The following is a 27,985-nucleotide window of genomic DNA, read 5'->3' as shown; positions in this document are numbered from 1 at the left end:
GGGTGGGAGGATTATGTATAGATTTTTTTGGAGGAAGCACAATAGATTTCAAACTAAAATTTCATGAACCAGTGTTTTAAAAACTTGCTACAAGACTTGCTAAATAGGTAGGGCCAACTTGATCATCTCATATTGACTTCTAATGGACATGGTTTGCAAAGAGAGTTTGAACAATATTTTCCTCTCCTATAATATCTGCATCAAGAACACCTAGAAAGTGGTAAGATATTAGGGCTTTTTTAGTTTTTTCTTTTGCATTGATTCTTTCCTTTTCCATGTACAATTAGTAGTTTAAATGTTTCAAAATGAACTTTTTCTTGATAAAATATATACAAATCTAGTAGATGGCTTTTGAAAATTTGAAAATAATTTGTTTGCATTCTAAAATTTTTTTTGAAACCTCTCTATCAATTACTTTGCCTTCACTAAAGCTAGCAGGGCCAATTGTAACCCATGCTAGGAAAATCTCTATAATCATTTCCTTGGTGTCAACTTCTGCTTAAATGAGGTACTAATCAAAATAAGGAAATTTCTTTTCTAATCTCATTGTTCACTATTTGATCTACATATGTTGATATATGTGATCATATTAAGAAGGCTATCACTAGTTGCATCATCTCCCATAACTAGTAGGAAATGAGCATAATATATCATATCAACTAATATTTAGTTATGGGATTAGAATTTAGTATTTTTAATTCAACCAAATTGAGGGGTGATAACCCAAGGAAGAAGGATGATTTTAATTCTTTTGAACTCACAACCCTTTCAAATTTTGTTGTATTGAAGTATAACCATGGCATCATAATGTGTTTTTCAAACTTCTTTGAGCCTGATGTTTCACACAAGTGATCTTTGTAGAGATGCTCTACTCTATAAAATTTCCCTATACTAATTGGCCAAATTCATTGGGACAATGCTTGGTATATGTAATTCAAACTTTTACATTTGGAAACTTCCCTAAAGCTTATTTTCAAAATCCATTGCATTTAGTAATTCCCCAAACATTTAGTTATATCTTTACATGGCACATTAATGAGTGGGACTTTTCCATGTTTGGATTATAGATGGTTGCAAATCTATTAAGTAAATTGAAACATCATTGAATATATCCCTTATAAACTCTTTAAAATTGAATATACAAATCAACAATGAATTACATTGATTGTCACTCTCCAACGAGATTAGCATCACTATTATTTGATTGTCTTCTATTCAAACTATGTGAACATGTGGGAAATTTTTCTAAATTTGAGGCATTTAGCTTTACACTCTACACTCTAAACTTTTTTTTTTTTCTATTGAATCAGTATCTATTGAATCTACTAAACTTTGTAGGTGGGTTGAACAGGGTTTGCAATTCTAAAATAATGATTAGTGCTTTTGAATTTGAACTTAGATGAACTCCGATGAAACAAGTTGAACCTCTTCGAACCAATCCAAACTGATATGAGCTGCTTTGCACTAGGGTGAATCACTTCAAACCTTCTTGAACCAATATGAACCATTTTTAACTCAAATGCATTTGCATGAACTAGAAAGGACCACCTTAGACCAAGTTGAAACAATCTGAACTAGTTCAAAAAAGTTCAAAACCTCATTCGATCTTTAAATTTCATATTGGAGATAAAAATTTATTCTAAGTAAAGGTTTGAAGTGGAGGGCAATCTAGTTTTGAGATTTTTTTTAATCATGGTCCATGTGTGTACCAACAATTCTACATGATTGTTCATGCCTATTTGATTTGTGGCACAATAGTGGAAATTGTTAAAGAATATAGGACTAAAAGACTTAGATATAAAATGAGTGGTGTCATCTAATACATGAATAGAACTACACTTAAGAGGGGCATAAGAGCACAAATAAAGGGCCATGTTTACCTGTGTAGTAATAGTGAAGCTAGTACTCTTTGAGAATCAAGATATTTCACCATCTATCCATGCCATAGGTCTCCCACTCATTATATATGTTAGATGTTGGATAGATACCTCCTTTCAAGGAATAAATTTCTAAATTGATAAGTTAGATTGCCACTACAACTAAATCATTTTTTTGTGAAAATCTACTACTTTATTTCAAAGATAGTCCAAACTAATATTGATTCTTTTAAGAGAAAATGATTTGAGAACCAAGTCACTAAAATTAGATATCACTCTTCTAATTTAAAAGGAAGAAGTTAAGTTTTCTTTACAAATAAACAATGTTGCTTCCCAATTTAATCTCATCAAATAAAGAAATTAATAACATCTGGTGAAAATCAAGCTTGGGTAGATCACATTAGAATAATGACTTTGCATTTGGTTGTGTATGAAGGTTATATGGATAGGTTTAGAGTATTTATCATATAAGGGAGTAGAAGTCAATTTTATTGATAAATTTGGAAATACACCCTTACTTCAAGCTATCAAGGGTGAGCATAATCAGACTACTTCCTTGCTTGCTAAAAATGATACATATTTGATTTTAGAAGATGCTAGTAATTTTCCTTGCAAAGTAAAATCAAGTAGGAACATAGAATATGCCCTTACTTGAGGTTTTCAAGAGTGGGCATGATCGATTTGCTTCATTGATTGCTAAGAATGAAGCATCTTTGACTTTATAAGAAATGGTTATTTTTTCTACAAAACATAAGCAAGTAGGAACATAGAGTTCTTAAAAAGTCTTTTTGCCAATGGGATTAACAAAACCTTAGAAACCTACAACTATCAAGCACACATAATTTCTGACTCTATGATTATAATTGAAATGGATAAATGTAAATGGAATTCATATACAAATTAGATTGAAGAAAAACACAAACTGAAAAGCTTGCCACTTATGTGAAACCTCCATTGCATTTCTTCACTATTTCACTAGTTTTTTAATCCCTATTTTCATGCTACAATCTATAGAACCTTATTGCAATCATTTGTTGGATATATTTAGTCATATGTTGGTTCTTATTTACCTTAGATCTTGCATATTTATATTGGATTTGGTGGATACTTTAAGCTTTGTTCTACATTTGTGAATATAGATTTTATCATAAAATGCTCATTTTTTGTTGCAATATTTTATACATTTCAAATTGGATTTGCAGATGGCCTTGAGTGTGACAACAGTTAACATGAAACTATGCCATTTTAAAGTGGGCTATGTAAGTTATCATCTAAACCCTTCTTTTTGGATTTTGATTCATAAAATAATTTTATTATTATTTTCTATTCATTGTTGGAATGATTATACTTATTTCTATGGTATGCCTTCTATTAAAACATTTTGATTTTGAGCATAAAAACCACAATGTACCATAAAATTTTTGCAAGCTTAACATGCAATATGTTTGATGCTCTGATGTGTTTGATCAACAACAATTTTTATGTGGATGTATATGTAATGGTGATTTGATTTCTTTGGCATTTTAAAAAAAAAATCATTTTGACTTTTCTAGATAGCAAATACATTTGTATTTCATATCAAAGATTATATATTTGAATCCATGAGAAAGTTTTCATATAAGTTATTTAAATTAAGAAAAAGAAAATAATCATTGTTGAATACTTCCATAAGTGTGGTTAACTAGTTTGGTGGTTCCTTGTGATCACTTAAATAGTTTGGTGGTTCCTTCTAGAGACTTTAGGACCCTTTATCCTATATTGTGATGAGAGCCTAAAATATAGGCCCAAAATATTGTTGTACAATGACATGACACTGTAGCCTAGTAGATGCAAAAAAATGTGGAAATATAAAAAAACTTGTAATGTGTTAAGTAAAATTTTAAGAGTTGTGTGAGACTAAGAGTCTTTTGTGTACTTGGGACATGTAACTGAGGAGGAGATCCAAGGATTGATCTAACAAAGATTAGCCCCCTAGAAATAAAAAAAGCCTTCTGATTTGATTGAAGCAAGAAACATTGAAGGTAGTGTAGATTATTTTTGGAAGTTCATCAAGTCATTATCTTCATTTCTATTCCATTACTTTAGGTGCAAGTCACATAGAATCCTCCTTTCAAGTGTAGCTTTAGTTGAAGTGAAGCACACATCCTTGGTATATCAGTAACTATATCATTACCATATATATATATGTATATATATGTTATACATGTTGAAATTATTCATATATATATGAATAATTTCAACATGTATAACAGATATATATATATATATATATATATATATATATATATATATATATTCACATATTCTATTATTATGATGATCCTTGTTAGTTCCTAATACCCTAGATTAATAATGGGGATGTATTATTATCAGTCAAAGTTTTCTTTGAGACTATCAACATCTTTAATTTAATGTCCCCATAGGGACATGACTCCTCCCAATTATATATATGTGATATTTCTATTGGAAATGATAATCAATCATAGTGGCAATGATCATTTTCCTATAGTAGCATTAACATATTACCAATCTGCCATCTATCAAGGATATCAACTACATTAGGATACATTCACTCTGTTGTCTTTTAATTTTTGATTTATACAAGTTGACCATAGTATAGTGAAGTCTTAATAATATTCAAGATTATATCATAGATATCAGTAATTTTTATTTTCATTTGATCTCTATTAGGGATCCTAAACATTTATAGCCTCAATGTGGCATTTGAGGGAGAAGCCTCCAATAATTTTTTAAAGAAGATCAAGTGCCTTAACATTATGACTATCATGGGGAATACATATCCAAATGGTCAAATATAGTCCCCATGTAATATATATTTTGATCTACTCCCAAAATTAATTCTTTAAAAGTAGAAAGACCATGAAACAATATATTCACCTAGATTTTCCATCGTAGTGCATCCTAGCTCACCAACTTGCTACCATATAATCCTACATTATAATAGAGCCTTTAAAGATTTTTTTAAAAGTCTAAGTTGTTTTAGTTGTTGCAACCTAGCCACTAGTTTAAGAACTTGAACATGAACTTGCAGTGACACCATTTTTAGTTTGATAGTGTGATGATTGCATATATCCATAATTTTTAGAATGGTCATTTTGTGGCTGCCCATAGCTAACCAACTCATTTTAGGGATGTTGACCATAACCTTGTCATCTAGATGCAACATATACTTGCTGATCGGCTCCATTTTACAAGTAAGCAGGTTGGGTAGAGGCATGTTGCTAAGTATGCCCAACATGCGATGAGATTTGTTGCCCTTATCCTATTCATGGTGAATCTTGCTAACCAAAGAAAGGTTTAGTTGTGCCCAAATAGGTATATTCCTATACAAATATTTGTGGTCCATAACTTGCCTCTATCAAACCTTTCTATGGGTATGTAAGTTGGGTTGAATCTTGTTGCCCATAGTGTAGTCAAGAAGATAGTTATTACTCAAAATCCTAACCATGGTATAGGTTGTTGCCCATAGGCAAGTTGAGATGGTGCTTGTTATCCATATCCAAACTATGAAGCTCCTTATTGAGGATAGCAAGACAATGCAAGTGATGGTTGCTTGTAACCTTGCTAGGGTGTAACTAGCTGCCCCTTCCCTTATGTTGTAGTCCCTCGATTTGAAGAAAATTGGGGTGGTCCATATCCTTGTGATGGAAGTCCATCTTGTTGAGTAGCTGTAGGTTGTGTAGTTCCTAGGGGGCCATAACCTTGATTACTATAGGCTTATTGATCATATCCTTGTTGTACATCTTCTTGTTGTCCATATCCCTACTATGATGTAACTTGATTCCTATAGACCTAGTTCCCATGACCTTGTTGGGGGTACCCCTGATGGCCATATGTACTTCCTTTCCCATAACCATCAACCTAGGGCTACCCAAAGCCATAGTTTCTTTGAGCTAAACATGCATTAGTCTAGCTTTTTTATCCATAGTAATCATAATCTCTAAGCTATTATGTTGGTCAACCATACAGTTGAGATATGCATTGTTGAGGTGGATTGGAGTAGAGTGTTGATTATTGATACCTATACCCTAGTTACTATATAATAGGTGCATGTAGTGGACCCTATTGTGGAGTAGGTTGAGGGGCACAAAAACTCTACTCTTCATTGCCATAGACATGGGAGGACCTCTAAAACAATTCTCATTATGTATAACTTCATTGATAATTTCTTGAGTAGATCCAATTTTATCTTTGGTGATAGTCATCTGTAGCATCCTTTAAGTGGATGTATCCTCCTCAAGAAGATGTAACATTATCAGGAATATGTTTCTCATATTATCCTCATGTTAAGTTTCTTCATTCTTTGTTTCAAAGCATTAGATTCCTCACCTTGCATAAATTCCTAAGAGATATTTTGTTAAAAATGATTTAGTGATTATGCTTGTTTGATGTCTATCAAATTTATTTCAAAACTTTGCATAACTAAACTTTTATTTTAAACAAGATGCTATTTCAACCTGATTCATTTTAACTGAATGAACATCATACGGTCAAGGTTGGCTTTAATAGTTGCTCAAGAAGTTTTATATTGTGTCTCTTTGCTATAGAATCTTCATGCTAGGTAATTAAATTTAGACACTTAGTTTTGATTATTTCTCTCAATGTTCCATACTAAATTTATTTTCTACATATTATTCTCCATATCTTCTCCTTTCTGGCACCTAATTGCAAATTTTTAATATATATCAAGCTAATGCTTTAGAATGATCCTAATTTATATATATTAAATAAGACTAGAGGATGGTCCATTTATTTTTGTTTGTAGGTGTAGATAGTTATAACACTTGAATGTATGGTATCAAGAATAATTTTCTCCTATCATCAAATATGATCTTAGAATCCCTTCATTCATGGAATGGGTGATGTGTTCGAGCATCCATAATTGGACTCCAACATTGCTACTAAATACATTGAAGATATCAGTGCTTGTAATGGTAGTTTCTCTACTATATTTAAGAACTGATGTTAACAAAGCTCTTGAAACATTCGACCATGGCTATTAGACATATTAATCACTATTTCTTAAGATTCATAGTCTCCAAGATTCACATTTATAATTTATTTTATACATTCTTGATTGGTCTACTATAAATGCTCTCTAGTTTTCAAATTATGGAACTCTATACCCTTGAATTGTGTTCTTGCAAGATATACTTGTCAAAATACTATACTCTATGTGAAGGTGTTATGGAGCATATTCTAAACCAAATTTATTTTCTAAACATTCTATTTCAAAACCTCCATTTTAATGGTATGACTTTCATTACCCTTTAATGGAAACCTTCATGTACTTCATGTTGTATTTCTTGATTCTCGATATCGGATACTATAACCTCATAACTATCATTCCATCTTATAGCATCACTATCATTTTGTATTTTAGCAATATCTTGATACAAATATAACAGTCTAGAGTTGCTCCTAGCATGCTCTTAAATCAGTAAATGTTTTTGTTTAAAATAAATGATATGATCTCATCATTATAATTAATGTCTCTATTCCATGAATAGTCTCTTAAATAGAAAACCTTAAAAACTAGTCAAAAAATCCTTCAAACAGTGGAACATCTAAACATATGTCCATTACAATAATTGTGTTTGAACATTCCTTTGCATTTATTTGCATTGTATGTGATGTCTTTTGATTGATCACAAACCTTATTTTACTATCATCGCTGCACCCAAGAATCATTACTCTATTATTTATTTTCATGATGGCCATCTCATTGCATTCTTTTGATTGTTATAAACCCCTTACTATCAAGAGCATTGCCTTCATTGATTGAAATTACTATCTCTATATCATCTTTTCAACCATTTCTTTGTATCACCAACAAATGAATTTATCTAGAGACATAGGCATTTAAGCTAAAACCAAAAATTTGAGAACATTATACCGGGTCTCAACATAGACAATTTAACTTGAACTTATCCTTATTCATTATTCTTAATTTTAAATGCACTTCACTCAACAAATATTGAACACACTGAACTGACTAGACTAAGTTGTTTGACTATATTTTTCCTCACCATTTTATCTCAATTGAATTATGTACTAGAGTTTCTATCAATTTAGATTTTCACAACACTCAATTAGAAATATAGTCAAAACATAGTTTTAGGGAAATAATAGAGTTGATTTGATAAGTGTGTATTCAACTCATTAAGAACATACAAAGAGCTGGTTTGATAATGTTTTCAACAAACGTGTATTTAGAAAGATTTGGTTTGATTCAACCCACATGTGTATTAAGCATAGAACCCACACATGTATTAAGCACGGAGACAAAACTAGTATATAACCTATTTTATACTTCCATGCAATTTAGATTTAAAACAAACAAAATAGTTATAGTCTACATTTATATTGTTGACAAATGAGATGCGGATGAAAATAATGTAACTATTGTATTTTCCTTTTAGTTGCATGTTAAGAATTAAATGATCAATGATCTATGAACTTGCTTGTAAATGATAAGATAACTGCTAAGATAATTGATGCAAAAACCAAAAAATTGTGAAGTCTATATATAGGCTCCAATACTGAGGTAAACAACTTTTAGGTCTTGAGAAAGACAGATGATATTTCATTAAATATGAATAAAAGACCATGAAAATAAACCAATTTCATTAAAAGAGATGATTAAAATTTGTGAAACTCTAGAATTGAAAGTAGCTTTCAAATGAAGAAGGTGTTCATTCCCCAAATTGGTTTTTGTTGTTGAAATTATGCAATACACCAAAATTCTAGTTAAATATTCTATCATCCCAAACTTGACCTTGTAACCTCATAGGAAAGGAAACATGCAACATTGGTAGGAATACTTCTAGCCATGGCAAACCCAAATCCCTTGTACAAACCTTTGAGCCCTTCAGAAGAAGCAATTTTTTTAAATGCATTGGTTGAGCCAGAGTATTTTGGTTGGTGGTAATTATCAACCTAGATAACACTCTTCACAACATCAATTGGATATCCAGCTAACTAGAAAGTAGCACCAGTAAGCCCATATGACATAAGGAGAGGACTTTTGTTCAATCAAGAAGTATCCCATCCTCTACTCAAATACTACTTTCATTCTCTCATAGACACCAGACATAACTACATTTCTAGGCATTTTTCATGCTAAAGTAGGAGTAGGACCCTTAAATAGTCCTAAAAACCCTTTCTTACACTTTAAAACATGTTTTTCTACATTGAATGGTCCATTGTATTTGATGGATGTTGTTACTACTATGGGTGCACCTATTTTATAGGAATTTGGAAGGGCTCAATATAAATATTATATGCTAATCTTTAAGGGAAAACAACTGATTTACTAATAATATATTATTCCATTCTTCAGTTGAAATGTCCCCTTTTCTGATTTGATATGGTATTTCACACCTCTAATCAGATTTTCAAAATCAAACAACTACTATCACAAAGATCCACCAAATTTCTCAAGAAACCCCAAATCGGGTATGCCGAAAATAGTGCCAAAAAGCTTCACAGCTTCACCTATTATTAATAAATCTGAAAGTGGAAATTTTTACAGAAATTTCAGCAGCATAACAGCCTACAAAATGATGTTTCCAGATCTATATAGCCTTTACACAACAGCTCACAAATGTAGGAAAAAAACTATGCTCATCGGGCTCCCGAAATTAACACAAAATGCCCGGAAACACCACAAAAACACTAATAAACTATCTCAGAAGTTTAATCACGTCCCAATACATATATTCAGCTCTATTTTAACAGCTTAAAGTCTGAAATACAGCAGCAACCAAAACTGATATGAAATGCTCAACTGAAAACACCAAACTCATGCAAAAAACACACCCAAAAACCCACAAATCTACACTGTTCAGCACAAAGGCAAACTCTGTATGAGCATGCACATGGAATGGCTTCAAACTCCCATCCTTAGCCTTCCTAGAAACCTGCAAACTCCCGTTCTTGGGTCTCCTTGGAAACCTGCAAACTCCCGTTCTTGGGTCTCCTTCTCCACAGGTTTGGCAGCCTCTGAAGAATAACAAAGAATGAGCGAAAGTCAAGTCTGGAATGAGCCCAAAATGCCTCCAAAACCCCTTAAAAGAGGGCATAACTGTAACTCACATCCAAGAGAGGTTAATGAAACATATTTTAATAATAATTTTCATTTATTAGTCCAACGGTTTCCAAAGATTAACCCCCTTTTTCCAAAACTTCACTTTCTTGGGCCTGCCTGCCTTAGCAAAGATTATTATTTTTTAATTATTTGAAAAGGGGACATGACAAGTCCTCCCCTCCCAAACATTGCTTTTCCTCAAGCAATGGCTGAACAATAAACCAATCAATCCACCTGGATCCCAAATGTAGTCATGAACTATACTACTACCAATTAACACAAGCTCCTGCAATATCCTCTGCAATATGACCAAGATGAATCCATAATCAAACTGACAATTATAGCTCAACCAAACTCCAAAATCACCACTACCACAGTCAAAAACCCATGAGACACAAACTCTTAGAACATTAGAACCCAAGTAAAGTGGACAAATCAAACTGCCAACACCATAAATACCATCAACGCATCCCACTGGACTATACAGAATGTACAATCCAACTCTGCAACAATGGTGAATGCTCTCAAATGAAACTATACCAAGTATGGAGAATCCACACACTGTACAACTCCTGTAGTCAACACAACTCTGTAGATCATCGGCCACTGTCTCATAACCATAACTCCCATGCACCCCTGATGGTGAAAAGCCATCACAAGATAAACAACAAGAAATGGAACCCAAACCAAATTTTCCTGCCATCAAATCCTCAACACAAGGATCATTTGCTAACTGATGTATATGACCTGCAATATAATGTTGATTAAAAAAACCAACCTTAGTCAACAACTCACCATGAACAAGTGATACAACCCACTATGACTGATCACAAGCTAAGTCAGTAGATGTCATCGCCAAAGGAGTAGAATCAATAATAACACCTACTAAAGCATCACTCCAAAACTCCTACTCTAAGTCATGTATTATCAAGCTATCAACTACAGGACCTATCGCCATGTCGTGCCCATCACAACTCTCATCCTAAGGCATTAAACTCACAGTGTAATGCCGATAGAATGCGCCAATCTCAGTCAATGGCTCAGACTGTAATCTAGATGAAACTAACTGCAATTGATCATTAACCATGTTGGAACTGACTACTAACTTTGAAGATATCACCAAGGGAGTAGTATTACTAGTGGGAACCATGCCAACTATCGACTCACCAACATCACACATGATCTTTGATACATCTCTAGTCTCTGTGTCATCAGTACTAGAGGCCACCACCATGTCAGGCATACAACAATCTGCTACAACACCCAACTCAACTGAACCTGACTCTAGTGGGAATGAACCTGATATGCCAATGTTAGTATCAAGGATGGATGCATCCCCATCTCCACTGTCTCTGACAATCTCGGCCATGGACATCCTTGAATCACCAAACACCATAGCTTGTGACTATATAGAATCAGGTAAAGACTATAGTCGCTCTAACTCCATGGTCACCTTAGCCAAATGAAACTATGACTCCTTGAAAGCCAATTGTGTACTCTCAAGAATCTCAGAAGTCACCTCAAGTTGCTTAGTAAGCTCACTCACCTCATCTTCCTTGGCCAACAATGCATCATATGCTGTACTGCCCCACTCCATAAGATAATCTCTGTCAGCTACCAACTGCATATAATTCTGTCTCAAAATCTGAATAGCCTCCCATAAAGAGTGGATCTCTGTCAAGGAAAGATAACTACCTTCCTGCTCATCACTAGTAGGAGAACCCCATCCATAAACTGCTAACAACTGATGAGCAGCATCAAAATGCTGGCAAGTGATAGCAATGTCTCGATCACTAACTCTTAACTAATTAGGCACATGATGGCACTGGCTTGACTGTCTCCTACAAACCTCCTCTGATGCATTGTCTAAAGGAGTATCCTCAAAGTCACTAGTCTCTAGAGTATTACAATCCATACCCTGTGAATTAAATCTAAAGCTCATATCAACATATGGAGTATCAAAAACATTAACACTTCTGTCCAACTCCTCTGTACCCAAGGAAACTAAGTCTTCAAAACTGCCCACTACATCCTCCTAGATGTCATCAATGCCAATATGATCCTGGGACTCATCTGTACACACTGCCAAATATGAAATATCATCAACACATTCCAGCAAGTATGGTCGACTAGATATATGAACAAAGCCCAAAACCGGTGTATAAAAACTAATACAAACATTGGATAAGCTCCTGGCACAGGAAAAGACAACACCATGCAATCTGCTAATCAAATCCATGGTAGCACCCAAACAATCACTGCTACTAAAAAGTGTTAATGATTTACAGTCAACTGAACCCCAAATGCCAATATAAGAATCTCGAGTCCATATCTGTAAACTAAAATTAGCTGGTAACTCAAGCAAAATCTTGACTTGAGTAATATGACCAATACCAACTAACTTCACATACCTGTCATGATGAGATAATGTAGTGACAATACTGTCTTCACACACCTTCAGCTGGCGGGATAAATCATGTGAAGTACTACTAGCCTCAACCTCATGTGACGAAGCATCTAACTGTGCCTGGTACTCTCTCTCAGAAAAGTCATGAATGCTCAATGTCTGCTCATCTACACCAGGTATCTCACCATCATGCACAACAACATCCTCATAATCATCATCCTTGAGGTCAAATCTATCTATCACTCTTTGACTAAAATCATCAAATGTAGTTACTTGATCATGACCTTGAGTAGTCATTCCATGATACCACCAATCATAGGCTGCATCTTCCAAGTGTAGACTTGCAATTTGAACAAAATCACTCTCCTTCATGGGGTTAAGTGTGAAGAAGGTCTGTAATTTTTGTAGCCATGCTCTAGCTGAAATTTTATTTGTTCCATCAAAAGTAGGTGCTATAAACTTGCTTATTTTATTTTTGAGCTCTCTTCCACTTATGTCATGCTCCCTTCTGTACTCTTTCTTGGGCATCAAAGTGTTCATCATATCCACATATTCTCTAAAAGGAACTGAACTACAAAAGTCATCATCTAAGCCATTATAAGTAGCTCTTAATGTAATCAAGTTACCTATAACCTCTTCCATAGGATTAATGGCTGGATTTGGTACTGGTGGCTCATCTGTAGGCAAGAAAATAGTTTTGGTTGATTTAGATGGTGTGGATTTCAGATTTCTTGGCTCCTCTGAAGTGCTCCCTTTCTCATTAATAGATGCAACTCCTTGTAGTTTTTCTGTCAATATTCACAAAGCCTCTCTAGTTTCTGCCAAACTATCCACTGTTTGCTTCTGAGTATTTTGGATGTCTTGGAAGAATTTCTTTGCCATCTCATCTGGATCAGCCATACTTTTCCCTTCCTTGGATTTTGTACTTTTACTTTCAACTGGAGGTTTGATCAAAATTTCTTTATTCTTTTCTCGCTGCAAATATCTTTTTTCTCTTTCACTTAGTCGCATGCAAACATAAATTTTGACATGCAGCTGATTAGAAGCAACATGCAACCACCAAATTCACCAAGAACTAACATGCATATGATTAGAAGTAGAATGCAACCATAAATTTTGACTTGCAAGATTTGGGTAGTAATCAAAACTAACATGCAAGATCTGGGTAGTTGTCAAAACTAGCATGCAAGATCTGGGTAGTTGTCAAAACTGACATGCAAGATCTGGGTAGTTGTCAAAACTGACATGCAAACTTCTACAACCACCAAATTCACCAAGAACTAACATGAAAATGATTAGAAGTAGAATGAAACCATAAATTTTAACATGCAGCTGATTAGAAGAAACATGCAACCATAAATTATGACATGCAAAATCTGGGTAGTTGTCAAAACTGACATGCAAGATCTGGGTAGTTGTCAAAACTGACCTGCAACTTCTACAAACCCTCAGGCTGGCTAGATCATGGCTTTGATACCATTTAAATGTCCCCTTTTCTGATTTGATATGGTATTTCACACCTCTAATCAGATTTTCGAAATCAAACAACTGCTATCACAAAGATCCACCAAATTTCTCAAGAAACCCCAAATTGGGTATGCCGAAAATAGTGCCAAAAAGCTTCACAGCTTCACCTGTTATTAATAAATCTGAAAGTAGAAATTTTTACAGAAATTTCAGCAGCATAAAAGCCTACAAAATGACATTTCCAGATCTATATAGCCTTTACACAATAGCTCACAAATGTAGGACAAAAACTATGCTCATTGGGCTCCCGAAATTAACACAAAATGCCCGAAAACACCACAAAAACACTAATAAACTATCTTAGAAGTTTAATCACGTCCCAATACATATATTCAGCTCTATTTTAATAGCTTATAGTCTGAAATACAGCAGCAACCAAAACTGATATGAAATGCTCAACTGAAAACACCAAACTCATGCAAAAAACACACCCAAAAACCCACAAATCTACACTGTTCAGCACAAAGGCAAACTCTGTATGAGCATGCACATGGAATGGCTTCAAACTCCCATCCTTAGCCTTCCTAGAAATCTGCAAACTCCCATTCTTGGGTCTCCCTGGAAACCTGCAAACTCCCGTTCTTGGGTCTCCTTCTCCACAGGTTTGGCAGCCTCTGAAGAATAACAAAGAATGAGCAAAAATCAAGTCTGGAATGAGCCCAAAATGCCTCCAAAACCCATTAAAAGAGGGCATAACTGTAACTCATGTCCAAGAGAGGTTAATGAAACATATTTTAATAATAATTTTCATTTATTAGTCCAACGGTTTCCAAAGATTAACCCCCTTTTTCCGAAACTTCACTTTCTTGGGCTTGCCTGCCTTAGCAAAGATTATTATTTTTTAATTATTTGAAAAGGGGACATGACATCAGTAGGGCTCAAATAATGTACAAATGAATTTCATTGGATTGTTATGGTTTAATCCATGATTCCATGCAATGTCAAGGTTGATTCCAATGGGTTTGAACTTTGAAAAAATTGTCAAGATTTCTATGCACCATGTTTGATGCTTAATACTATAGATTTATTTCCCATTGTATAAAGAAAACAGAAATAGTTTATCTCAATGATTGAAGCCTACTAATGTATGCCATCATTTATTATCAAGAATGGTGAAGTTTACACCAATCACACCATAATACAACTACATCAGTCCTTGTGATGCATGATTGTTGATTCTACAAATGCAACCAATTGAGATACAGTTAACTTTGAAGGTGGAAAAATAGAAGCATACAAATAAATTACTAAACAAGAATATTAGAAAAAAATATCCTTTACCTGTTGTTGTCCTAGCAGTGGTAATTGTAGTAGCTTCTCTAGTGGAAAGAGCACTTTGAGCTTGCAATCTACATTTCACTAGCTCAGTTGGGCATGCTAGAGTTGACACAATAATGCCCACCCCTACTCCACAAATTACCTCCTATTCCATAGAAAGGGGAACCCTAGGTGCTATTCTAATTAAGGATTCCATCCATCCTCTTGTAGTAAACAAAACTACATTCATGTCGCTACTATAGCTAATGGATCTCCCATTCCTTTGTATAGGCCTCAAGGGTCCTCTATTTTAATTGTCTTGTTTATATAATATGATCACTAGAGTAAGTTAGGAAACTCTCAACCATTATGATAAATTCCAATTTTCATTAGGGATCCTTTGTCTTGTCTATAGAGGTTCTTTTCATTGAAAATGGTTGGAGATAGCATAATCAAAATCACAATGTGATAAGCTTAAATCATAAATATAATGAACATTACAGTGAAAGTAACAATTGAGAAATGACTCATATCATGACAAAACATAGTTATTTATCACTAATGAAAACATTAGAATGATCTAAAATAGATATTGAGATGAGACCTTTGGGCTAAAAGCTACTCCTTTTACTAATGTTAACTAGATTGTGTAATTTTAGATAGTTACATAGATTATATATTCTTGTAGGATGTGACCTACTTGCTCCTCAATTTGCTATACTCAAACTACTATTTGGAAACATAAGTTGCTTCTCTCTGATCTCATCATCATTTTCTCTTTCTTTCAAAAGAGCTTACTAGCATGAAAGGATGTAAGCCAAAAAGATATGCTAAGCTAGTCCAAGGTTTCTAAATCATTGCATTCATTCTCTTAATCTTTTACTTACCATGCTAGCATGTTTATAATCCTAATGTATCTACTGTTTGTTGATTTGGAAAATCATTTTATATTTTTTGAACAAATTCTTATTCCTCAATTGTTTAATGGTGCATAGGTGAGCTTTCACTTGACTATACAAGGTCTTACATTCATTCTTACATTGCCTAGAATGCCAAGAATAACCCGTAGCACTACAAAATTATTCAATCATTATTGTAGTAGGGGAAAAACCCCATATGCATTGATCCACCTACAAATTTATATGGGCTAGTATCCAAATATTAGGGCCGACAATGAGGTGAAGCTACAATAAATTTACATGATCTTTAAACATGAGTCAACTGAACTACAATTGATCTCTTTTATTATGTATATAAAATTTTTAAATAAACTGAAACTCAATAGGAAAAAATGAAAAACCTTATTTTTTCCCTCAAATTTGATAAATAAATCTAAGATCTTCCCTTTTGGTGTATGAGTCTCTCATTGTCTCACTTTTGAAGAAAAATGAAGCAACCTTCAAAATAATATTTGCTTGGAAGCAAAAATGTTCTTTTACTCACTCATGTTTTTAAAATGAGGCAAAACAAAAATGTCTCTAAGATTATAAGACCAAGTTCAATTATTATCCTTTATTTTGGACATTTATTCTCCCTTTGGCTCTACTTCTTGGTCTAATTTAGTGGCCATTCCTTCTCCAATTACTTGAACCTCTATCTTACTAGGTTCCTCAACATCTTTATCCTATTTATTGCCATACTTTTTCTCAACTTCTTCCCCTACCTTCTACCTTATCAATTCCTATAATCTCTTTCCTCTTTCTTCATTCTTTTTTAGCCTTCATCACTTCTATCACATTTACTTTGAATGCTTTCGTTCTTTACCTTAACAACCTCATATGTTGAAATGGACTCTTGTTTATTTAAAATATCAATAACCCCTTCCATAGAGCTCCTATCATTACAAATATTCTCTATATTTTCCAGTAGTAGATTACTTGTAACAACACTGGCACTCACCTGAAGAATAGCTTGAGCACCATGATTTCCTTGAGGTGTGTTGCTAGCCTTGGAATTTTGGTTAAAACTAGAATTAGATGGTCTTGAAGAGAAAAAAAAATTATTCAACAAATTAGGAACTCCTTTCACTTTTCTAGTCTCCTTAATTTTATCAGTGGCCATTACTTCATGCCCTGTTGGATAAATCAATCCCACAATTAGGATATCATGATCTTATTTTTCTTCCAATTGACATAGTGATATAGATCATATGTGTCCCACCAATTGACTCTTCTATTACACTCAAATTCATCATTCCCTCATTAAAATAAGAGAGTTTTTAAATTTCATTCAAGGAGTAAATCTTAATAAGGTTTTCAGTACCTATTTGTAGAATGCAATAAGTGCCAAAGTAATGTTTTTATTCCAACTTACGTAACCGATCCCTTGGGAACTTTCAATCCAATAACATAGGTCTTGTTTGGTGATTAGTGAGCATGATTTTCCATGTTGTGATTCAAAGGAGAATTTTTGGGCATCACAATGGTACTGGCCACTAAGACCAACTAGTAACCTCTCAGCCAAATAGTAGTACTTTTTGCACAAATGGGCCAAGTAGCAACCAAGAAAATGAAAAAATGAACAAAAGTGAATGGCTAATGGTGTTCATGGTGATGGTTTGATTTTTTAATGATGGTCTTGAAGCCCTAGTTTATGAGATATTTTTGAGAACATAACCAAGAAAATTCATACATGAATATCTTGGCTCAAAATTTATGGTCTACTAATGTAGTTTATGGTAAAGATTCTATGCGTTATCTTTGAAGATGTTTGAATTGTTGGTTTTTCTACACGTAAACTACAACTCACACATGCATGAGGGAAATTCACTATTTAGAGTAAGACAAGAAAACAAGCCTTTCTTTAAGAATAACATATATGAGATTATTGAAGAGGTGTGAGATTTAGTATTATGCAAGGTTCTATACATTTTTCAGTTGTTTACAATGTTGTGAGTTTGATAATACAAAAGGTATGTAACATGAATTTTGTGCCTTATTTTTTGCATGCATTCAACAATGAAATTGAAAGCCATTTACATTTACGAAAGCTCTTGATACAAAAACTTGATTTCTCTTTCATACTTCTTCAGCTAGCAATTTCATTTTGGCTCTATAACTATTTCTTAGTAGATCCCTAGCATTATAGGGAAGAATTTTCCTACCTTTGCATGTAAAGGTGATGTGTTGTATGCTACTATTTCTAAATGATTATATAAATTAGAGGAAGCTTCATCTGAGACATGCAACTATTAACATTCTTATGTTAAGCAGTCTTGGTGTTGGTTTGGGTTTGTGAGTTTTATTATAAAAAAATAGTGTTTGGAATTGTCCATACTCCATACAATTCATGCCCTTGGTTGGTAGGAATTTTTATTCATATGAATAAACTGAAATAGGAAAATGGGAAAATGTTCTAAAAAAGGTGATGGGTTTGTTGTGATAGGACCAATTGGCTTTAAATTTTCCTTAGGTTTTGTAGTACCCTAGACTAACTAACCCCTTTGCATATCAAACATAGACTTCAAATCTAAGCTAGATTAGACCCGAGTGGACAAGTCTAGGAGGTCAAACTACTCAGTTAAATTCTTTGGTAATGATTTATTCATGGGAAGCCATCATCTTCTCGATTGGAGAATTTAGAGAGACATGGTTCTATTTTGTCAAAGAGAAGTTATTTTGGGTTAAAGAGCTAAGAGAACCTAGCTTGCATTTAGAACATTGTTTTAATTATGTTCTTAGATGCTTCATTGTAGTTATGGTGCTTTAAAAAATGGTTATTCTATTGCTGATGATATCTGCCCACCAAGAGATTGAACTAAGGAGTTTCCTATAGGGGATGTGCTAGAGATTAGGTAGTGCTTGAGAGTGACAAGTACTTAAAAGGCAACAGTAGTTGCATTAAAAACACATGTAGTCCATTAACTTTCCATGGTCATTCGTGGCCATTAATATAATTTCTTCATTTCTTTCTTTTGGATTTGGATCTGATTGTCAAATAAAATTCTATTGATAAATTTGTAGGCTTAAAATAGAAGAGACATGGCACTACAAATGCTAAGAGTTTTTTTAAATTTATCAAGATGATTTTTTAACATGATTAATATAACTAAAATCTTTAGCTAACCCAACTTTTAAAATAGAAGCTTTAACTTTTAGTGACTTGATTATGTACTATAAGTTTCTAATGATCTTTAACATTTTTTGTAGAACTCTTAATAACCTAACTATGTAAACAAAAAAAAATTGATATCAAGATGAACAACTTTGATAGTGAAACATTATTGGGGTTCAAAAGGTCCATGAGTTGAGGGTTTTGGTTCTTTACTCTTTTGGATGTAGTGAAGATAGCTTAGATTGCAATCAAATGGTAGCTAGAGCTTAAAATTACTTAGCAAAGGGGTGTGTTTTTTATTTCTGATTATCTACATCTACTTGGATGATAATTCTTGGTTGGGAGATCTCATCATGTTTGGATTTCAATAAGTCAAGCTTAATTACTACTACTGATATAGACTTCAATGTCATTTTCTTCCATATGGAGCTTTTGACAATTTTATTGCTGAAATTTTCCCATTCAATTTTCCATAGACCTTCATAATTCATAGTTGGAAGTACGTAATGTGTTTTAATCTATTACAATGGCAACTTGGAAGATTGTATTGTGAGAATGAAGAACTTGATCCTCTATTTTGAAGTTTTGTAGAGATAAAAGATAAAATTGTTGCTTTTATATGAAAGCTAAGTTGCTAAGCATGGTTATGATTTAGATTCAGACTCATTTGCAAAAAAAAAATGGTGTGGGTTCCAGTACCATGGGCATGAATTGTATAATAATAACAAGTTTGAAGTGTGATACTCATAAGTCTATAACTGCCAATAGAGTTATAAATAAAAAAACCTCATCATATATATTCATTCTTTGCAAAAGTCTCAAAATGTCATTACACAATCAAAATTTAAACTATAAGCCATTTTAGTCCTCTATAGCATTCACCATTGAAGAAAAATGCTATAGCTTAAGAAGAAGAAAAAATGGTGAAAAATATTTTAAAGATGAATAAATAATCATCAAATGACTAAATTATTGGTCGAATTTAGGTCTTAGATGCCTTTTAAATAAAAAAATTAAATAAATAAATGCTAGCAATAGCTATAGACTCCCATGGATTCTGGCAAAACTTAGGGAATCTAGTCAAAATTAGGATTTAGGCCTAAATAGATTAATCCAATAATTTAGTATGAAAGTGTCCATATAGGTATATTGCATGATAATGAATCTATATTTTCATTGTTGTCTTATTCTCATTTAAATTATTTTCAACAAATCAAAAAAATTTCTTTGTTAAAGTATTTTAATTTCTATATACACTATTGGAAACCATCTTTGCTCTAATCAATTCAATTTTATGTTTGGCAGTCAGAGAATATGAATGGAGGTATAGCTTATAAGTCAAGAACAAATGGTGGGGAATTCAGTCATAAAATGCTACATCCTTCAAAGAGGAAGGGTCGATCACAAGATAAGAAGAGAAGCTTTTTGTGATAAAGAACCACAAGAAGGGAGTCAGACGATGGTTGAATGACAATTTTTGAGTCACAAATATCGCAGCCTCAAGATTTTGAGTGCTTGTAAGGATCAACATGTAACACTTTAGGATTTTTATCATTAGAATACATAGAAAATATTATAATGCATTCAGAGGAAGTCATAGATTTGATTTCCTCCCTTGTAGAGGAAAAAGAAGAATTAGCAAATGTTGATTTAGACAATTTTGATCTAGTATTTAACAAAGTATAGAATTTACACGATCATGCTAAATTACTTATGCCATTTTCTTGCTTTGATGGCTGCTCAATTTTGAACCAACCAATCTATTTTTTCTATGACATTGCTATACTTATTTTTCTTTCATTTAAAAGAAATATTATGCCATAGCTTTATGCACAAAATATGTTTCATAATGTGATATTGCTATAAGGATTTAACGGTGTGATTCTGAGTCAAACTTATTGAACCATGTTTCATGAGTAGTGATTCAACATGAATCCATCTCTCATGAGAATAAATGGAACACTTAGCACTCACTGGATCTAGGTGATGCTCATAGGGGTGAAGCATTGGGACTTCCCATGAGGTCACCTATCCTAGTACTACTCTAGTCTAATCATGCTTAACTATGCAGTTTCCTCCATGATCAAACCCAAAGCTTGCAACAACTCCATTTACAAATCCTTCACCAAGTGTTGTGCCTTATGAATCATTCATTAGAAAGCCCCTTAAGCTCAACAATTGATAAGTAGGAGATAATTTCCATAGCAAGTCAAATGTGATATTGCTATCAGGATTTAATTGTGTGATTTTGAGTCAAACTCATTGGCCCATGTTTCATGAGTAGTGATTCAACATGAATCCATCTCTCATGATGATATACGGAACATTTTGCAGTCATTGGTATCTCAATGATGCTCATAGGGGTGAAGCACTATGACTTCTTGGGAGGTCACATTTCCTAGTACTACTCTAACTTGAACACACTTAACTATAGAGTTTCCTCCATGATTAAACCCTAAGCTTAAAACCCCTTTTGTAAAATCTTCACCAAGTATTGTGCCTTATGAACCAATCATTAAAAAGCCCCATAAGCTCATCAATAAATAAGTAGGAGATAATTTTCATAGCAAGTCAAATGTGATATTGCTATTGGGATTTAACTATGTGATTTTGAGTCAAACTCATTGACTAATGTTTCATGAGTAGTGATTCAACATGAATCCATATCTCATGAGAATAAATGGAACACTTAGCACTCATCGGATCTAGTTGATACTCACAAGGGTGAAGCACTTAGACTTCTTGGGATGTCACCCATCCCAGTACTATTTTGGCTTGAGCATGCTTAACTACAGAGTTTTTTTTATGATTTAACACAAAACTTGCAATCCCATTTACAAAACCTTCATGAAGTGTTGTGCCTTATGAACCATTCATTAGAAATTCCCTTAAGCTCATCAATTGATAAGTAGGAGATAATTTTTGTAACAAGTCAAAGTGATATTATTATTAGGATTTAACTGTGTGATTTTGAGTCAAACTCATTGACCCATGTTTCATGAGTAGTGATTCAACATGAATCCATCTCTCGTGAGAATAAATGGAACACATAGCATGCATTGGATCTAGGTGATTGGGTGAAGCACTCGGACTTCCCAGGAGGTCACCCATCCCAATACAAAGTTTCCTCCATGATTAAACCCAAAGCTTGCAACCACATTTGCAAAACCTTCACCAAATTTTGTTCCTTATGAACCATTCATTAGAAAGCCCCTTAAGCTCATCAATTGATAAGTAGTAGATAATTTCTAGAGCAAGTCAAATGTGATATTGCTATTAGGATATAACTGTCTGATTTTGAGTGAAACTCATTGACACATGTTTCATGAGTAGTGATTCAACATGAATCCATCTCTCATGAGAATAAAAAGAAAACTTAGCACTCATTGGATCTAGGTGATGTTCATAGGGGTGAAGCACTGGGACTTCTCGGGAGGTCACCCATCCTAGTACTACTCCAACCTGAGTGCACTTAACTAGAAAGTTACCTCCATGATTAAACCCAAAGCTTGCAACCCCATTTGAAAAACCTTCATCAAGTGTTGTACCTTATGAAACATTCATTAGAAAGCCTCTTAAGCTCATCAATTGATAAGTAGGAGATAATTTCCATAACAAGTCAAATGTGATATTGCTATCAAGATTTAACTGTGTGATTTTGAGTCAAACTTATTGACACATATTTCATGAGTATTTATTCAACATGAATCAATATCTCATGATAATAAATAGAACATTTAGCACTCATTAAATCTAGGTGATGCTCACATGGGTGAAGCATCGGGACTTCCTAGGAGGTCACCCATCTAAGTACTACTCTAGCCTAAGCATGCTTTACTACCGAGTTTTATACATGATTAAATCCAAAGCTTGCAACCCCATTTTTAAAACCTTCATAAGTCAAATGTGGTATTGCTATTAGGATTTAATTATGTGATTTTGAGTCAAATTCATTGACCCATACTTATCTCCTGCTTATCAGTTAATGAGTTTAAGGGGCTTTCTAATGAATGGTTCACGAGATACAACACTTGGTGAAGGTTTTGCAAATGGGCTTGTAAGCTTTTGGTTTAATCATGGAGGAAACTCCATAGTTAAGTGTGCTCAGGCTGGAGTAGTATTACAATGGGTGACCTCCTAGGAAGTCTTGGTGCTTCAACCCTATGAGCATCACCTAGACCTAATGGGTGCTAAGTGTTCCATTTATTCTCATGAGAGATGGATTCATGTTGAACCACTACTCATGAAACATGGGTCAATGAGTTTGACTCAAAATCACACTATTAAATCTTGATAGCAATATCTGATTTCACTTGCTATGGAAATTATCTCCTACTTATCAATGTTTCATAATGTAAGACAAAACTCAAGAATTTTCTTTCTTGAGATTTTATACGTGCTCTATCAATGAGCTATGGTGACAAGGGTAAATGTATCCTTACAGGGTAACAATAATCAAATCTATATCTCATGGGAAAAATTTGGGTTAAATGCATCTACAATTTTTTCTCATGATGCAAGTGCCTCTACACTATAAGTTTTAACAGCTTGTTTCTAATTATAATATATTTTTCTTTGTAATTTTTAATTTTAATGACATTTAGATGACTCATTTTTATAGGCTTGGGCATATGGATAATGAAGGAAAGCCAAGGAAGGTTGGCCAAATAAGAAGACATCAAAAATCAACTGAGAGTACTCGTCCTAAAAAGGTAAGCCCATTCATTGTGCTCTTTACCTGAATTCAAGAACAAAAGGCTTTCTACCCATCATAATGATGATAAATAAGTTACAAGATATGGAAATCAAATTATTTTTCTATAGATTGTGGTAACTTTGCAAAATAAAAGCATCTTGTTTTAGTTTATGCATCTCTCACTTTCTATATGGTTAATCTTTATCACTGGATTGAATAGATGATTGGACAATAGATTACTACCTTTTCCACCCTAAAGCAAGCTTACAAAACTTTGAGCCCTAGATTAGTATTTGTAGCTATTATAATCATACTACCTCATAGCCTGAACTAAAAAATTTCTTCTACTCTACTTCATTATATGACAAGGTTGTTCCATGACTATGTTTTCTTTGCTTTAAAATAGTTTTTCAAATCCTAGAAAAAGTGCAGTCAATGTTGGGGACCCTATTTTTAATAAAATCTAGCTCAATCAAAGCCTATGTTGCTTGAAATCTTGAATTTTGACGATAGACAAATGAAAAATTCTATGACTTCTTTGGTGTATCAATCAACATGTTTGTTTTGTTTTTGTTAGTGATTCTTAGTCTCCAACTATAGCTATATCCTCATCCGTATGATTGATAGTGAGACCCTATAGGGTAGTGTTTCCTATTTGGTTGTAGGTATGTTGTGGGGTGTTTTCCTTTGGCCCTACAACTTTTCACAAGTGTGCCTAAAGAGCTGTGACTCTAGCCTTCTTAATTGGTCCACCATTTTAAGATTTATTTTCAAGCCATCTATTATAGGATTTACTAATCCAAACTATAATATTTCTTCCTTGTTTCAAGGCATGAATGGTAATGCATAGTGACTCAAAATTTTCATAATGATTTCTTTTTTTCTGTTGGTGTCATTATACATGCAACTTTATTTGACAAATATTCTTTTGAAGTCAAATGTGTATATTCAGTAATATTCCTCATTGGTGTCAATACGTTTAACATATTATATTACTATATCACTATATTCCACTAGAAATGTTGTTTTTTTTTTGTGATACCTTACCTTCATTGGTGCCAAATCCCATATAAGAAAGTGTAAAGTACAACCCATAGCTAGAAAACTAAGTTGTTGGATTCATCCTAGATAGGCCAAATTCATTTTCAAATACAATCATTAAGGATCCAGGAAGGATCCTTGATTCTTCCTATGGATCTATTAGGATCTGCAAAGGTCACAAATCCTCAAGATAGAATCAACCCACAACCTAAGGATCCATAGGCAGAATTAAGGATCTTGCCTGGATCCTCAAAGATCCAAACCATAGCTCGATGATCCTAAATGATCATAATTTCATTTTGTAATTTATTAATTCAATGTGAATGTGTTGATTTTCTTTATAAGTGTGAAAATAAATCAATTATTAAGTGTACTGGATTCATAGATCCATACTAAAACCATAGAATCATACTATGAAATGATTTAGTTTTAGAATTATGTATATGTCTCTCATTATTTAGTACACACACACATGCACACATGTGCACACACACACACACACACACACACACAAACACACGCGCGCGCGCGCGCACACACACACGCGCGCGCACACGCACACGCACACGCACATGCACACGCACACGCACACACGCACACGCACACACACACACACACAAACACACACACACACACACACACACAGAATCCTCCATGAATCATAATTGGGAAAAAAATCCTAAATCCATGAATCTGATTCACGTGCCCAAATCAAATTCGTTTGATGAATCGACAACTAAGCTAAAAATCTATAAATCTCTGTTTACACATTATTTCTATTGTTTTGTTATGTATTTTGCTAGCAAGTATATTCAGTCATGGAATATTATCATGAATATACATATCAGTCCTATTATTTCCTTTTGTGGTTCAAGGATCAATATTTTGAAGTTTGCAAATATACATGGTTTCAATATCTGAAGATGACAATTTGCATAAACTTGTAGTTTTATTATATGTGGTTTGTATCTAGAATTAGTTTAAAGTTTATGTATTCTTATCCTAAGCTCAAGCTTGTTGTTAATGATGAGCTGAATGAAGGAATTTAAGTAATAAATATTTTCAACTTCATACATAATATTTTATATATTCTTAATTGGATTTTTCAGTCATAGGTTTTTTCTTCTCATAATGAGTAGGTTCATTTTCTTTGTCCAGTCCCGAAGGAGTAACTACATTCTACTAAATTTAGAGATATTATGTACTTTGGTATTAGTAATACAATAGTATTTTTCAAGATGCAAGTTGTAGGTGTACTTCACAAATCTTAGTTTCAAACTAAGTAGGTTGTTGAAAGAACTCTTTCTTAATAATGTCTTCCTTGAGCTTTCTAATCCATTAAAGTATGGATGGTTTATGCCATGTTGATAAATCTAGAATCAATTTTTGAAGGCTTTAGATCCAAGGTATATTTGAGATTTTGAAATTATTTCCTATTCAAGCTTGTGCATTCTCTATTACTTTGTAAGGGGAAGAGATATGTGTGGCTCTTTAGACACACATAAATGATGTGATGTTGTGGAGATACTTAATGACATGCTCTATTTCCAATAATTTTGTGCAAGGGGATTCAACACAAAATATAAAGCCTCTTGACCTTGAAACATATGAAAAGCATATATAAGAGATGCAAAAAATTATAGAAGAAACCCAAAGAAGATAGATCAGGTATGTGTCTTCCTTCTAGATTCTTTATTTTAATTATTATTGGTATGAAATTTCCATAGTTTATGTAGTAATAATGCAACATGTATTAGATTGAAACTAGTGATCCATCATTAGGAAGAGCAAACATGAAAAAAAATATTGGCACAAGTTTTATGCAATTCAAAAAATAAGAATGGAAGTTTTTGGTTTAAACTTTAAATTATTTGTGTTATTCAAGAATCTATAATTAGGAAGAGGGGTGATTTTGATGATTGTTGTTCTAGTCCATATGAACATTGTGAAAGAGTTACATATAACTTTGACAAAACTTGCACAGACTGTAAGTTTTGATGTTGGCATTCTTCATAAAATATCCTTTGACACAATCCTAATATTCTTAATAAAACTAGGATTATTTTCCCAGTCACTATTATTTTTTAACTCAATCCAACTCATACTTCCCTATCATTAATCGCAAGAAACATGTTGATCTTATTTCACCCAAAGTTCTCAATACTCTCTCTGATCCCATCCAACTATTATTCTAGACCTAAGACTATTAACATAATTTTACAACTATGGTCTTGTGAATTCACTATTAATTTACCACCTTTTGAATCTCATATAGACCCATATGTAGTCACATGTAAATTTTTACCCCATCCACCTGGTGAAGAAATTGTAAGAAATGTTGATTCAAAAAACTTGTTAGAGTATATGCCTTTGCAATGAGAGATAATGTTATATATGGGCCCTAGTTGGGCATGTTTAAGGGGCTTAATCAAGATGTAACAATCATTTTTAGTAATAATATAAAGTGCAAGATAAGGAAGGTAGACTATGAGTACCTTATCCTAGTTTTCTAGGATCTTCTAGAAGAGGGGCCTTATCCTTATTTTCTAGGTCAATGTGTTCATGTCAGGTCAAGTTCTCATTGAATAGAGGAAGGAGAACTTGACCTTTATCAATTTTTCATTATAGCTGGTCACTCACTAAAATAAATGATTTAGGAGCATATGGAACATATCTATAGACCACAAACTTTCCATTAAGTTAACCACTAATTATTATTTTCTTAGACAGAATCTAGAATGCTCTATTGGTAACATCATTCACCAAACAAGTTAAGTGGACAATATAATAATATCTATAGGAGTATGTATTAGGCTAAGGATACCTAAGTGGGGCTAAGGATACCTAAGTGGATAGTGCTAGGCATATTAAAAATTCTATAAAATGGGAGTGTCCAGAGATAGACGAGATAGTATAGATTTCATCATCCATGGTGGCAAATCATAATATTATTTTATTTAGTAATATTTTATTTCATTTTTAGTGGGTCTATATGGAGCCTTGCACTATCTTGTTGA

The 27,985-nt window shown here is 33.4% G+C and overlaps 2 pseudogenes; both read right to left on the bottom strand.

Annotated features, from left to right (window-relative positions):
- Positions 1-4,867: 4,867 nt before the first annotated feature.
- On the bottom strand, positions 4,868-6,172 carry LOC149544129 (uncharacterized; annotated as a pseudogene).
- A 2,488-nt stretch (positions 6,173-8,660) lies between these two features.
- The window catches only part of LOC149544128 (mitochondrial carnitine/acylcarnitine carrier-like protein), a 60,793-nt pseudogene continuing 41,468 nt past the window's right edge, over positions 8,661-27,985 (bottom strand).

This window comes from Cupressus sempervirens, chromosome 8 (assembly GCF_028749045.1).
Source record: "Cupressus sempervirens isolate cs-2001-9-10 chromosome 8, ASM2874904v1, whole genome shotgun sequence".
Classification (NCBI taxonomy): domain Eukaryota; kingdom Viridiplantae; phylum Streptophyta; class Pinopsida; order Cupressales; family Cupressaceae; genus Cupressus; species Cupressus sempervirens.
The sequence above is the reverse complement of the archived record's forward strand: the minus strand, read 5'-3'. Positions and strand labels throughout refer to the sequence as shown.